The sequence below is a fragment of the Rhodnius prolixus genome, unplaced genomic scaffold, assembly GCF_049639745.1.
Source record: "Rhodnius prolixus isolate KJV_2025 unplaced genomic scaffold, Rpr scaffold_4, whole genome shotgun sequence".
In the NCBI taxonomy this organism is placed as follows: Eukaryota; Metazoa; Arthropoda; class Insecta; order Hemiptera; family Reduviidae; genus Rhodnius; species Rhodnius prolixus.
The window spans coordinates 15,460,679-15,475,559 of record NW_027411614.1 but is presented as its reverse complement, the minus strand read 5'-3'; positions in this window follow the sequence as shown (position 1 = coordinate 15,475,559).

Sequence of the window (14,881 nt, the reverse complement as noted above, 5' to 3'; positions counted from 1 at the left end):
TTTTTTGCTGGGAGTTACATTTTTAGGCAGTTCCATATATTCAACAGTGGCAGTTGATTTTTGAACAGTAGCATTTCAATATTCAGCTTGTAAGGCTGAATTGTTTAACTTATTTTACAACTTTTCTGTAAAACTTTACAAAATCCTACACCATTATTCTACACCACTATTTCAACTGTAGCAGTTCAGTTTGCTTTTACTGAAACGCGTTGTGGTTTCCAAACTGTAGGGCACGCCACCCTAAGGAGGCATTATAACAATCGCTAGAGAAGCGTGTAAATTCTACCAAAAATATATATATATTTTTGACACACAAAATTAAAAATATCCCCCGTGGCTGCGCTGTTCACTTGTAAGAAACTTTTTCTGAAGTAGGAAATCTTTTACTGATTTTTTTTTTTGAATTTTGAAATAGTTTATTTACAATTTAAATTTTTTTTATACAAATCTAGTAAAGTAAAAAGTAAAGTAAAGTAATCGCCTATTTTTTCAGGCGGGGCTTAACGTCCATCTACCAATTAGGTGTCGTGGACGGAGGCGACTAGCAAACGTACTTTACTGTAAATTTCTTTTATTAACCATTAAATAAAATCCAAGGCCTAAAGACCGGGAATCGAAGCCAGTACCACAATGCATATTAGCTTTGCAGGTCTCGCCTCTAACCGCTAGGCTACCGTGGCGCCTAATTTTATACAAATATATATAAAAGGAGGTTTCAGGCTGCAGTGCCTATACTTTTACTGATAAAATGTGAAATAAAAGTCGCAGTTTGTTAAAAAAAAAAAGTGACTTTGAAAACTAGATTATTTCAAGTTTGGTTGGCTTAAAATATGTTGTCATTCTCTCTTAAATTTGTACCATTCTACAATATTTATTTTTACGAGATTTGGATTTTGTTTTTTTGTTTTTTTAGAATGAATAGCTTCTCTAATTTTTAATTGAGACACTTTAATTACTGCAATTTACGTGTAAATGTTATTAAGGACTAAATATATGAAAAAGGAAGAATCCTAAACAACTCCACATTTACTAAAGAGGAAAAAAGGACCTTTTAAAGGAGGGTTTTTTTGCGCGGTGAAAGGAGGTAAAATAAAATATTTAAAAATCCAATTATTATAAAATGAAACAGAAGAAAATATATTGCAAGTACATAAATATGTAATCCTTAATCTTATATTTTTTTTCTTCTTTTTTTTGTATTTATTTGGTCTTATAAACGAAGCGACCTTGTCGTACTCGTGGGAACTCGGCAGCAGTAAGTCCTACCTGTTTATCTGACGTGACAACATCTCTTGTCTAACTATACTCATTAGATTTAGCTGGCACATAAAACGGTTAGCACGGCCAACGAGTTATAGAGCAAAGTGAAAGAAAAATAAAGGACTAGTGTAAATATTGAATTAAAATATTCAATTAGCTCCACAATTATTGCAGCAAACTACTTATTAAGTGTCGCATGTTCTTTAAGTTGACAATCCGATAATTAGTGGTGCATCAGCGTTCGCCTAGTTTGCACGTTAACAGATAGAATCACGCTCTGTTTTTAGATACTTCCGGCCAGTCATCTATCATTATTACTACTTCTTTTTTTTTAAGTGAAGCAAACCAGTTAGTTGTAAAATATCTTACAATCAACATTCATATACAATTTTATTTACGAAATTTTGAAAATTAATGTAATTAAATTTAAACAACACTTTAAGTCAGGGGTCGGCAACCTTTTTCTGTAAAGGGCCGCAAAAGGTTATTGGTTTATTACCGAGGGCCGCAATATATACATATATATTTCTTTTTATATTTATTTCGGGTTCTTATGTATTAATTGTTTTTATCTATTTATAATACAGATTATTAATTAAAATGAAATTTATTAACAAATCAACAAAAAAACGGCATTAGTGACTTCTATGAAATTGCTTCATCTCTTCCTTCATCATTTTTTCTATTAAAAGCCAGACGAAATAAAAATAGTGCGATTGCATTCACATTCATATATCCCCATAAAATAAATAACTAGAGAAGAAGCGAAAATCCGCAGCTTCGACGGCGACAACACGCTTTGTGTCGGTGTAAAAATGGCGTTCTAAAAGTCGAGTGATCATACAAAGAAAGAGCGCGGATTACAAATATAAGATTTGAACGCTGAGACAATAATTGTTCCAGCGAAAATTACCAAACTTTATTAACATCAAATTTGAAATATTATATTATTTAAATTTTTATTATTTTCCGTTTTGTGCCGCGGGCCGCAGGAAAATGTTAGAAGGGCCGCAAGCGGCCCGCGGGCCTCACGTTGCCGACCCCTGCAAGTGAATGAAGCATCTTAAAAATTCAAAATAATTTATTGGTGTTATTTTTAAATTCTTAGTATTTTTCTACATCTCCCAGATGATTTCAGAAATAACATTAAATCATTAAATTAACTTATAAAAGTGTTGGTACTGGAGATGGGCGATTTGATTATTTTAAGTAATCAATCATTTCAAATCAATCCGTCAAATTTTGAAGATGGCCGAGACCTAATGAATAAACTATATTCTACGTATAATCTACTCCATTGATATACATACATATCCATTATTTTTAATTTCAACAATTTACGGAAAATGGATTTTTAGTAGAGATCGAAGTTAGAAATTAAATTTTATTTCTAAGAAGTTTGGGTTTAAATTGAGCAAATCGCAATTCCAAAACTTTTAAACTCAGAAAAAATAAAAATAGTTCTTTCTGACAGAACATACTTCTATGGGAGTAAAAACAGGAGTTTTTCTCGATGTGACCGGAGATTGCTTGCTAAACTCGAGAGCATCCTACAAACTACATATTTTCTCATCCTTCAATCTTATCTTTCTGGTCGCTTTTCTAGTGTCGTCTATGGAAATTCCTACTCTCCTTGTTCCCCAGGGAAGTGTCCTTGGGCCTGTTCTCTAAACCATATACTCTGCTGATATTCCTACCACCTCATTCCGTTTACCTAAACCTCACTCCTCTACCCACAACAGATTGTGGTAAGTACCTAGGACTCTTCATGGACAAACGCCTAATTCACATACTAGACTCAAACGGAAAGAACTGAACAGACAATTCAAACTTCTCTCTAGACTTCTCGAAAAGCGATCTAAACTCTCACTACAGAATAAACGATTTCTCTACACTGATACTGAAACCTGCCTGGAATGGAAATTTGGGGCTCAGCCAAAGCTTCAAATTTCTACAAAATCCAATCCATCCAGTCAAAAACACTCCGTCGAATCGCAAATGCTCCTTACTATGCCTGTAACTCTACCTTGCACCGAGATTTCCTGGTTCCTTATGTTTCAGAAGCTATAAGATCCCGTTATATTAAATTCCACACATCAATCACCTCACATCCTAATCCACTAGTTATTGCAGAAATATACTTCAGTTGTGAAAGTAAATAAAGTAAAAAATAAAAAATTGTAATATTGTTTTATGAAAAGTAGAGTATTAAGGAAATATGTGTGTAATAGCTCTTACCACTGGAAGAAATAATTACGGGTGTAGAGTATACAGAGAAGAGAGTAGTAAAGGAACCTAAATTGTCCGTGTTCAAGGAAAAATAAAGTTAGAAGCAAAGGGATTCATCAATAATCATAACTATTTATCGATTCAGTACATATCAGTTAACTACATCAGTTTGCCAGTTACTTCAGCAAGCGCTCTAACAATCAGGCTCCTTGCTTTACAAATCTGTTAGCAAGATTAATTCATAGTTAATCATTTATGATTAAAATCTCATTTAAGTATTACGTATTAGAATATTGTCGAATTAATTTATAAGTAGGGAACGGATTCGTATGTATTTACATATTTTTTTCTAGGCAATTTACAGACTTTTTCAACTAGAAGTATTCATACTGACACTCTTTAAGCCGTTTGAGCCTACTTTTATTTCACATATTTCCACATATTTGGATGTTATCGCACATTTATACATATTTGATTAAAATAAATAAATATTTCTACATATTTAATCAAAATATGTACATATTTTTCATTTTGGGCATATTTTCATAATTGGGAGGTGGTTGACAGGAACTGTGAACCACAGACTGTGAATCACAGTGGTTAAAAAAGTGTTTTTAAAAGCACCAAGTCGCATTATAATGCTAAAAGATCTCTATCCAGACTTGTGCCTTCCACCAGAACCAATATTGACAAGATGGGGTACTTGGCTGGAAGCAGCTCAGTATTACTACGAAAACTACAATAAAATCAAGAATGTCATTTCACATCTCGAAGACCAAGCAGTAGCGATAAATACAGCCAAGTCTTTATTCGAGAAACCTAATTTAAGGAACGACCTTGCATTCATTTCTGACAATTGCGTATTTCTTGCACAAGCCATTACACAACTTGAGTCCCAAAATGTTCGACTGACAGAAAACGTGTCCAACGTTAAAAAAGTCATCGAAAAGGTGGAAGGAATACCTGGGAGTAAGGGAGATCTGATCAGATCAAAAACTGGTAGAAGTACTGAGCAAGAACAAAGAGTCATCTGCCAGATTTCTGATATTATCAGTGGAACAGAAGTCTCCTCAGAACATCGTGTACCCTTTACAACCAACGAGATAACTTCTTTCAGCAAGGCACCTATAACATCTGTAGATGTTGAACGATCTTTTAGTCGTTAGAAGTCCATCTTACGCCCAGATCGTCGTCACTTTACGTTCCAACATTTGAAATTTCATGTGGTTGCAAACAATTTCGAAGAGTGAAGTTTTCAAAATTGAAAATTTAACACATCTTTTTATAAATAGTAAAAATGTTCTTTGTTGTATAAATCATTATAACTTGAAAAAACAAATTATTTTGTTCCTAATAAATTATTATAAATTGTAAAAATATTCTTTTCTTGTATAAATAATTATAACTTGCCCCCCCCCCAAAACAAAAATACATTTTCATAAAAAAAAAATGTCCATTTTACTTAAATATTCCAGAAAATATTTTAAGAAAATCACATATTTTCCACATAATTGACGAAAATAAATGCATATTTTAGTTAAATATTTGGCATTTTTAAATACATAAAAATCCGTTCCTTATTTATAAGCCTTTATGATTTATCCCTTTATTCACCACATCAACACATCACACTTTTCATCTCACCTGCTTTTTATTTCCGACATCTACTCTGGTCTCCCAGATTACTTTTTGAAATTCAAGCATCTATGCATTAATATTGATTAGATAGAGAATTACTTGAAAATGTTAATGAAAATAAAAATAGTAAATAGATATTATTATAAATATATAGGGTGAAGGGACCAGTAATTGACTGGGCACCAGTAATTGACATACCAGAAATAAACTGGTATTATAAGGGATATGAGCCGTTTTTAGTGGTGATTCTTTCAATTTCGTTATTGAGAAGCCTTTAGGCAGCAGTTCCAGAAAAATATTAATTATTGGAAGGTTCCTTGGTATCAGTGGAAGGTTATTTGTGTTATAAGTTCAAAATCAAGGAAAAAACAAGCCGTTGCTAAGGAGGATTGATAAGAAAATAATTTTTCTTTTTTCTTATTTTTCGTTTATTTGTTCATATATTCGGGTGGTTATCAATGTTCTGTTATAATTAGTATCACTTGTAGATTTCATTTATGTAGTTTTTTTTTTAATTATAAGAAGCATTGAGCATTAAAATGGGGCTGTCAATCACTGGTCCTTGAAACGGCAATCTGCCCAGTAATTGACATGTATGTCAATTACTAGTCCTACAGCTTTTTTTTTGAAACCAGTGATTGACTTCCAGGGAAAATGATAAGATAGGTTGATAAATTTTATTATAATTAAAAATTCAATACATTGTAAAATAAAATCATTGATAAAAATCGGCAACATAAAATAAATAGTAAAACTTCCAACAAAATATGTTTAAATTAATGAATTAGCAAATGTACGCCTTATTTCAAGAGGGCATGCAGAATGATTATTCTGTACAGAACAACAATGTATGAACAGCAAACTGGAATAGTCGAGATCGCCGAACAGTTTCACGAGGCCAACGTGAATGATAAAAACGACGCCCACTTATCGGAGTTTGAAAATCTCTCATTCTCCCTCAGTTTTGGGTCCTTGCCACATTCCAAAGAAGAAAGGGAGGAAATGGCTGAACCAAAGAATTCCATCAAATAAAACGGCCAGGGGAAAAATGAAGCTCCCTCAAGAGAAGTACCAGGTGCGAAATTAAACATAAGTGGAGAAGTTGGTGACTTAGTGATGTTACACATTACTTACTTTTTAATCTAGTTTTTTTTTCATTGATGTTTCATTTATTTATTACTGTTGTAAGTGCGAATGCTTACAACCTGAGGCGGGACGCGATTAATGTGCACACAGTGTATATATAAATGAGCCCAAGAGGTAACTCAGTAATAATAAACAATCAAATACTGTTTAGATGCAGAAAATAAGAATGAATTACATTCAGATAGTTTGGTTTCGAAGCAAATGACACTGGCAGCACAGATTGTGGAAAATATTAGCGAAGCGCTCCAAAAGAAGGGAAGCGTAGGAGAAATTTTGTTCACTAGAAAGCGAACCCAAGGACGCGTAGATGCCATCAGTAGCAACGTTATAGGCGGAATGGATAAAACAAGGATGTGACCACATAGTCTAATCGGAAGTAGAGAGTTTGGTAAAGTGAGAACCAAAAAAAAATTCCCAAAAAGAGGTTTAAGTAACAAAATATTTAGCGGAAACTAAAGGATAAGAGAGCGGAAGAGTTGAGAGAAAGAGATAAAAGCGAGCCGACAGACATTGTGTACGATCTAACATGTATGTTAGCTAATATCTCCTTGGCACTATTGAAAGTAAGGGCTGTTATTCAAATTACCTGTCTTGGCTTGGGGAACTTAATTAAAACTGTCCAGTAGGACAGTTGTGTAAGGGTTGGTCGTCAAAAACTGCATAAAATAGCGTAATGTTGAAAAATATTAGATTATTTAGGTTTGCCTATTTAAAAACTGATTAATTATGAATAAGACCGATTTTTGTTATAAATCCAATTGAAAAAGTGATTTAGGTGATTTAAGTGATTTATTTAGATTTAAAAGTGATTTTGAATGCATATCTTATGTCGTTTCATGAATATATTTGTATGTCAATTACTGGTCCCACCCCATGTCAAACACTGGTTCCACCGAAAATTCGGTATGTCAATTACTGGTTCATTGACATACTTCCAAAAAAAATCATTTTTGGTTGACATAAAGATCGAATTTACTGCTTTTAAAATATTAATAAAATAAAATACATCCTACTGGAGCGGTACAATTTTACAACCTACACCTGGAGCCAAAATAACGGAAGTTATTCTACCTTAAACTCGAATTTTTTCTTAAGCAGTCAATTACTGGTCCCTTCACCCTAGTTATTTATCGTGTATTGCATGAAGGTCGGTATATTGTTGGGTACAAAGTCAGGTTATTACTGCTGCGCACATGTTACCATTAATTTGTTCTTTAAAACCATCAGTATAACAATTTTGCTAAGTCATCAAAACATCTCTGTAAGAAAGTTTGTGGTACAAATTATTAGTTTCTAACACCAGTGCTTATTGAAAATGCAAATTTTTTTGGGGGAAGGTCTCTTTCCGCCATTATCGGAATATCTACAATTATTATTCATCAATTTAAAAAGAAACAAGAAATCCGAGCATACTCATCCAGCAATCATTAACTGTTAGTTTGTTTTTCCTTATTAAACTAATGATTAGTAACTGGTGATTAGTTACTCTATAATTATATGGATTCCTTTTTTTTAAATTTATCTATTGACTAGAATGTTGTTAGGTGTGTGCATACTTTGATGCTTTAAAATGAGAGGCGCTTGTTTATTTAACATTTAAAATTACACCTAAATTTACATTAACTATATCTATTGCAAAAGGAGATACAAAATTATAATTTGTAATAAAATTATAGTTTTTTTCATGTCTTGATTTATTTTGTTAGAATTGAAAGAATAAACGCTCGCATTCCGTATTAAATCTTCAAATAAAATTACACTCTTCAGTATTTAAATGATTAATTTCTTGAATTTTGTGAAGAATTAAAATAGTTCAAAATATTAATATTTAAAGTGGGTGATCCAATTAAACATCGCGAATAATAGTTTAAGTAACAACAGCGACCCTCAAATACCAGGCAAAAAGTAAGCTACAGTTGTAGTTGTAGTTACAGGCAACTCCCGGAAAATATGAAAGCCTTAACTAAGCGAGTTATTCTAGAACCATTTTGTGCAAACATTTTGTCTGCGGGGCTTCATCTAATTATTATTCTGCGTTCTGACTTACCTATGTACTGACAGTATGTGAAAAACGTTCGTTGCAGACTAAACTATACCGTAGGGTTTTACTTGTTTAACATTTAATGAGTTCTAGTACTGTTCAGGTACACTCGAATTTGCAACAGTGGCGTACTACCTATCAGCTAACCGTTCGCTAACTATTTGATGAGGTTTACACGGCAGGATCCACCCTTTGCTAAACAAAGTTTAAATGCTGCATGCCATGATTGTGTGAAGGAGTTAGAGATTATTGCTTTCCTAAAAGAACATAAAAGTGAAATCTATTATGAGTTTTATGGCTAAAATAATTACAGTAATTATTAAATTGATTGATTAAGACTAAATTTGATGATTGATTATTATTCGGCAAATTTAAGGCTACGCTTTTAATCATCTGGTCATTCATGGCCTTTTTATTTGTAATAGTAAATTATGAATTACCTTTATATATATATACAATAAATAAGTTGGAATATATAAGATAACTGAATGCGTGAAAGGCAGAAGATGAGAAACTATCCAGTGGTAGCACCCTCCTCTCTACAGGATATAATGATATTTAGGCCTTCAGGCTGCAAGGAAGTCGCGAGGCCATTGACGATTTAGTCGGCGAGGAGTATTGATAGGGATGTCAGAACAGGCGAGAGACAGTACACTGAAGGGATTAGAGCAAGTAGAGAGAGCAACTTTTGATATTTCGTCTTGGCGAGTTGTTATACGAATGGGATATTGAGGACGTGGTGAAGAGTGAGGTTAGTCACATAGAAAGGAGCGTCAACTATCTGTCGGAGTAGTTTTGACTGAAATTTCTTTACTGTCCGTATTTTTGTAGGTTTGGCTGAACCCCACTGTTCTAGTCCGTAAGTCCACATAGGTTTGAGGATAGTGTTGTACATTAAGCGTTTGATTTATATGGCCTCGTCTAAGTAGTCTGTAAAGCAGTTTCGTACGTTTACTTGTGTACTGAAAATATCTTAAAAACGTTCTCTCGTTACAGACAAACTTAAATGATAATTATTTCTTTTTATCTCGATAAGTTAGGGGTTTCTAAATTTTATTTTATAACTCCGTCATTGTTAATCCTATCTGTCCAAAAATATTTGTCATTTTGCAATAAAAGGAACACACTCGTATCTTCCAGATCGCAAAAGCTGTCAAGTAACCACTTACTGCAATAATATGTAATAAATAAATTAATAATAAAACAAAGATTGTGAAATACAGTTAATTAAATTTTTTTCAGTTAGTATATTTTGTCTCCATTCCTTTCTTTATATAGTATATATTTTATAATTTATTTAGCCTGTCGTTCTGACAGTGTGTTTTTTGAAAAGAGAAAAAACTGGCCGAAGGTGAACAACTAGTGCAGAATTCCTGTATTTAAAGTGAAATCCCAGAGGCTTCCTCAGCTGATATTATATGAGCATTTGTGTCGATTCCCATCACCTTGGGCATTCCGTTATCCTAAAGTGTATTCCAAACACATGAACAACACAAAACATGTGTATGCACACTTACAAAAAACACACGCAAAATGTTTAAAAAAAAAATACTACTTTATCGTATGGAATACTATTGACTAAATCTGAATCTCGTAAATTTGCAAGAACAAATTTTGAAATAGAGCTTTACTAAACATACGTTTGGACATATTTTTTCTAAATACCGTTTTATAAACTGGATAGTTCTTCATCTTATTTCCCTTACAAGCCCGTTAGTTAGGAAATATTCAATATAAATTAAAAATAAATAAATAAAATAAAGTTGATTAGAACAAAGTGTACCTTGCTCCCAGCAGGGGTTCCTGTATATAAATAAAGTATTAAATTCCTTATTTAACATTTTCTTAACTGTTATTCCTTTTGACAATCCTACCGATAATAATTTAACTGGAAATTTCAAATAAACTGCCATTCATGCACTTGTATCAATTATTACTTTACTTTATAAATACACCTTCAATTGGAAGTAATCCATCTGTGAACCCTTCCACTCCGTGGATATCTGAACTTTGAGAAACATTCAAAAGTATTAAGGAAATTTCCTAACAAGGGTAAATTTCGAGTAAAACGTTTATTCTCCTTTTACTACATTTTTCGTTTTGTAAAAGAATTTTTGATTTTGTATTTCCTACGGAAATATTAGATTTGGTCTTTGAGCAAATTTAGGTTCTACTCTGAAACCCAGCGATCAACCAGAGGTACCAAATTTCGATTATATAATTAACCTGTTCCTTATAATTGAACTTATAACGAAGTTGTAACTAATACGTAATTCACATCGAATGAACATTGATTTCCTGTTTTACGAGGGTCGTTTGAAAAGTCCGTGCAAAGTCAGAGAGATAGCACTACTGGCGCGTATCGAGGTTATGTTTAGTTAGTAGCATCTCTTGGAAGAACACACACCAAGTTTCAGCCAGATCGGTCTATTTCTTTGTGTTTGGCATTCGCTTGAATCGAGGAAGTCGAGTGATTTTCAAAAAATGGACGAAAAAGAATTTCGTGTGTTGATTAAACACTACTTTATGAAAGACAAAACGCCTCAGGAGACTAAAGAGAAGCTTGATAAACATTATGGTGACTCTGCACCTTCGATTAGAACAGTTTATAAGTGGTTTCAAAATTTTCGGAGTGGCCATATGGGCACAAGTGACGCTGAACGTTCTGGACGCCCTGTTCAGGTTACTACTCCAGAAATCATTGATAAAATCCATGATATGGTGATGGATGACAGAAGAGTGAAGGTGCGTGAGATTGCTAGTGCTGCGGGCATCTCGAATGAACCGAGTACATAATATTTTCCATCAACATTTGGACATGACAAAGCTATCCGCAAGATGGGTGCCGCGATTGCTCACGCTTGACCAAAAACGAAATCGTGTGAAGTGTTGCAAGGACGGTTTGCAGCTGTTCCAGAAGAATCCGCAGGACTTTAAGCGTCGTTTCGTCACTGTGGATGAAACATGGATACATCACTACACTCCTGAGACCAAAGAACAATCTAAACAATGGGTTACCAAGGGGGAATCTGCGCCACAAAAGGCGAAGACTGTTCCTTCGGCCGGAAAGATTATGGCGACTGTCTTTAGGGTTTCGCAAGGAATAATCCTCATCGACTATCTGGAAAAGGGTAAAACTATTACAGGTGCATATTATTCATCGTTATTGGACCGTTTGAAAACCGAGCTGAAAGAAAAACGCCCACGATTGGCCCACAAAAAAGTCCTTTTCCATCACGACAACGCACCAGCTCACACCTCAGCAGTTGTGGTCGCAAAATTAATGGAAATAGGGTTCCAACTCGTTTCACATCCCCCCTATTCTCCAGACTTGGCTCCCTCGGACTACTATTTGTTCTCCAATATGAAGAAATGGCTGGCGGGAAAAAGATTTTATTCAAACGAGGAGGTGATTGCAGAAACGAATGGCTATTTTTCAGACTTGGACAAATCCTATTATTCGGAAGGGATCAACAAACTAGAGCAGCGTTGGACGAAGTGTATAAGCCTAAAAGGAGACTATGTTGAAAAATAAAAAAGGTTTACCCCAAAAAATTAAGTAGTTTTTATTTTTGCACGGACTTTTCAAACGACCCTCGTACTTAAGCTATGCAGAACATACATGTCAAATATTATTGTTCGAGACTTTTAAACAGACTAACAAAAAACTGACTGTGGTTTGGATTAAATATTTCAAAAGGCAAACGGCTCAGGATTCCCTCAAACGCGAATATTGAAAATCATCTTTTAATCAAACCAACTTTTAAAAACGTTACTTTTATTCTATTACCAAGATTGTGTCCCCTTTATTGATGCTAAGCGAGACCCTGTAGCATCCTTTCCCGTCCAAGTTGTCAGAGGAAACTGAGACAGTCCTAGAGAGAGTATACCCTTCTTTAGCCTTTCGTAACATCACAGGTGTCCTCAATCTTCGTTGGCATCTCAGTTACTCAGGAAACGGATTGGAATCTCTTTCTACTTTCCTCAGATCAGCAGCAGCCATGCGCTCCAGATCTAGCTTCTTCAGGTGTCCTCTGAGTCGATAAAGCCGCGTGAGGAAACTTGTTCGCTTACAGAATTTATTTTTACGCAGATCAAGGCTGATGTTTGCCCAGTCAGCTCTTTGCCAGCCTCCTTACTAGGGAGAACGTTCCCTCTGTAACTCTACACCAGATAAAACACTGACGCACATGCAACAAAAGAGTTTAGGCCCTATAAAAACAGTTCTCGCGCCTTGCCACCCAACTCATGGCATCATGCTCCAGCTTAAATACAAACTTAGTACATAACAAAAAAAATGAAACAATTGTCAGTCGTGTCTAAGAGCCTCGCATAAGTGACTGCATTTAACTTTGTTAACAAAGTTCATTAAGAGGATTTTAATTACGCTATTATAGTCACTTTCTAAGCATTACTTGATTCTCTCTCCTTTATTTTCGGTAGAGTTCATTAATAGAAATAATTGCATTTTTAAGAACTTTTGATGACTTTATTAATTTGAAGAAATAATTAATAATAGATTCTGAGGCTGCTTTTCCATTCTTCAACAGAAAAAACACTCCATAGAAAGTCAGCTGTAGCAGAAGAGAAATAAATCAAAACACCTGACATCCGTCTGAATACTAATAATGGATCTTTAAGTCGAACTAATTATTAAATTGGCAAAGCCAATATTTTAAGCCGTAAGAGTAAAATTCTGTCAAATTAGTTTTATTTTTTATTTATTTCCTAAATTTCCAAACTATCATTTTCTTCAAACAGCAATTTCAAAATCATGTGAATGTCTTCAGTTTATAAAACTGTACGTTACATTGGAATGATAGTAGAGCCCTATAAAATGAAGAAATAGATCTTGCCAGAAATTTGCGTTTAACAATTTTGGAGATATTTTGTCACCAAAACGTAGAACATTTTCTAAAAACACTTTTACTATTTCAAGAGAATTTAAATTGGTTATTTCGGGTAAACATTCAATTTTTAAAATTTGGCATAATCAGAATACCTTGTTTGGTAAGATAAAGTAAACATCCATCTTTAATAGAATTCTTGGACCACTTGGAAACAAAATTCTTCTTCCAAGTAATTTGTAGAGAAGAGGAAAGCGAAAAGGCAATCCTGTACCCACCCACCCACGTTATGGCGCCCGAGGGCACCTACATGCGCGCTCCTACACATATTCACATGTCACAACATGCTCACATAAACACGCCTACACATGCCGAGCCATCTACATATCTATACAAACATATATTAAAGGGAATCGAGAGCTGATTTATTGAAGTAAAAGGGAAAGCCAAATTATTTATGTATATGTTCATTATACTTATTGGAAAAACAAAAGAAACCTCAATAATGAAAAGCTTTTTAACAAAAATCTTTTTTGTTTTATTAAATTGATTATGACCAAATTTTGCTACGAGTAATACAGGTGTTGTGGACGATATTAATAATTAACAAGGGGAGAATAGGGAAGGGATTAGCTATGAGTTTAGCATACTGGACTCCCTCGCGGAGGTCCCGGGTTCGAATCCAGCTGCTGACCCTCTTCCTAGGAGCTTCTTACAGCTCACTGTCCGGTGATGGACAGTGTTGTCTGTAACGAAAGAACACTGTCCGGAGGCCGGCAGTGCACTGAAAAAAGCTCCGGGCGCCAATAACCTTGGATGTTGACGCGCCTTAAATCATAAAAAATAAAAAAAACAAGGGGAGAAACTACCCAGTGGTAGCGCTCTGTATAAGAGATTTGATAGCTTTATTCCCTCGAGCAAATCAAGAGGCCATTGGTGCTTAAGATGTCTAGGAGGATCTTCAGGAATTGAATTGGGAAAGAGACAACCTTGATTAGAGGATTCGAATGTACTTTTTTTTTTTTTTTTGAACAAAAATAAAATAATAAAGGACAACGGATTTATGAGGTATTACTTTTTTGAACTATTTGCAATTAATCTCCCGTAATTTATTAAAGAAAGATTATAAAAAAAGAATTAATAAGGTCGTGAAAAGTTAGTCTAAGAATCTTGGAGAATCCTGTACCATCCTTTGTAACTGTTTTACAACATACTCGACTTCCACACATACATACCGGTAAAATCAATTTTCTGATTGTTCGAATGTTTTCCCATCATTTGAAAGTAAGTAAAACACTGTAAAGAATGCAACGTTTCTTTAGATAATTGGCAAATTGGATCAAACGCATACTTTAAACGTTTCTTACATTTCTAGATTCGTAAAATGTTTACCTGCATTTCAAATAAATAAATAAATAAATAATTGCAACAAAGAAATTATTTATTGGGTCACTGCTATTGCTATGTCATTATCAACATCAAATATAGAAGTTTATCTATCATTATCATTTTTTATTATCTGTTATTGTTTTGTTATTATAACGTTAAATAGGTGACCCAGCTAATTCGAATCCAGCTGCTGCCATTTAGTTTTTCTCTTCCTGGGAGCTTCTTACAGCTAAGTGTTGTCTGTAACGAGAGAACATGGCAGTTCAGTGAAAAAAAGTTCCAGAAGTTGACTCGCCTTAAACAATATATACCAGATATTTTGGCTGCACTT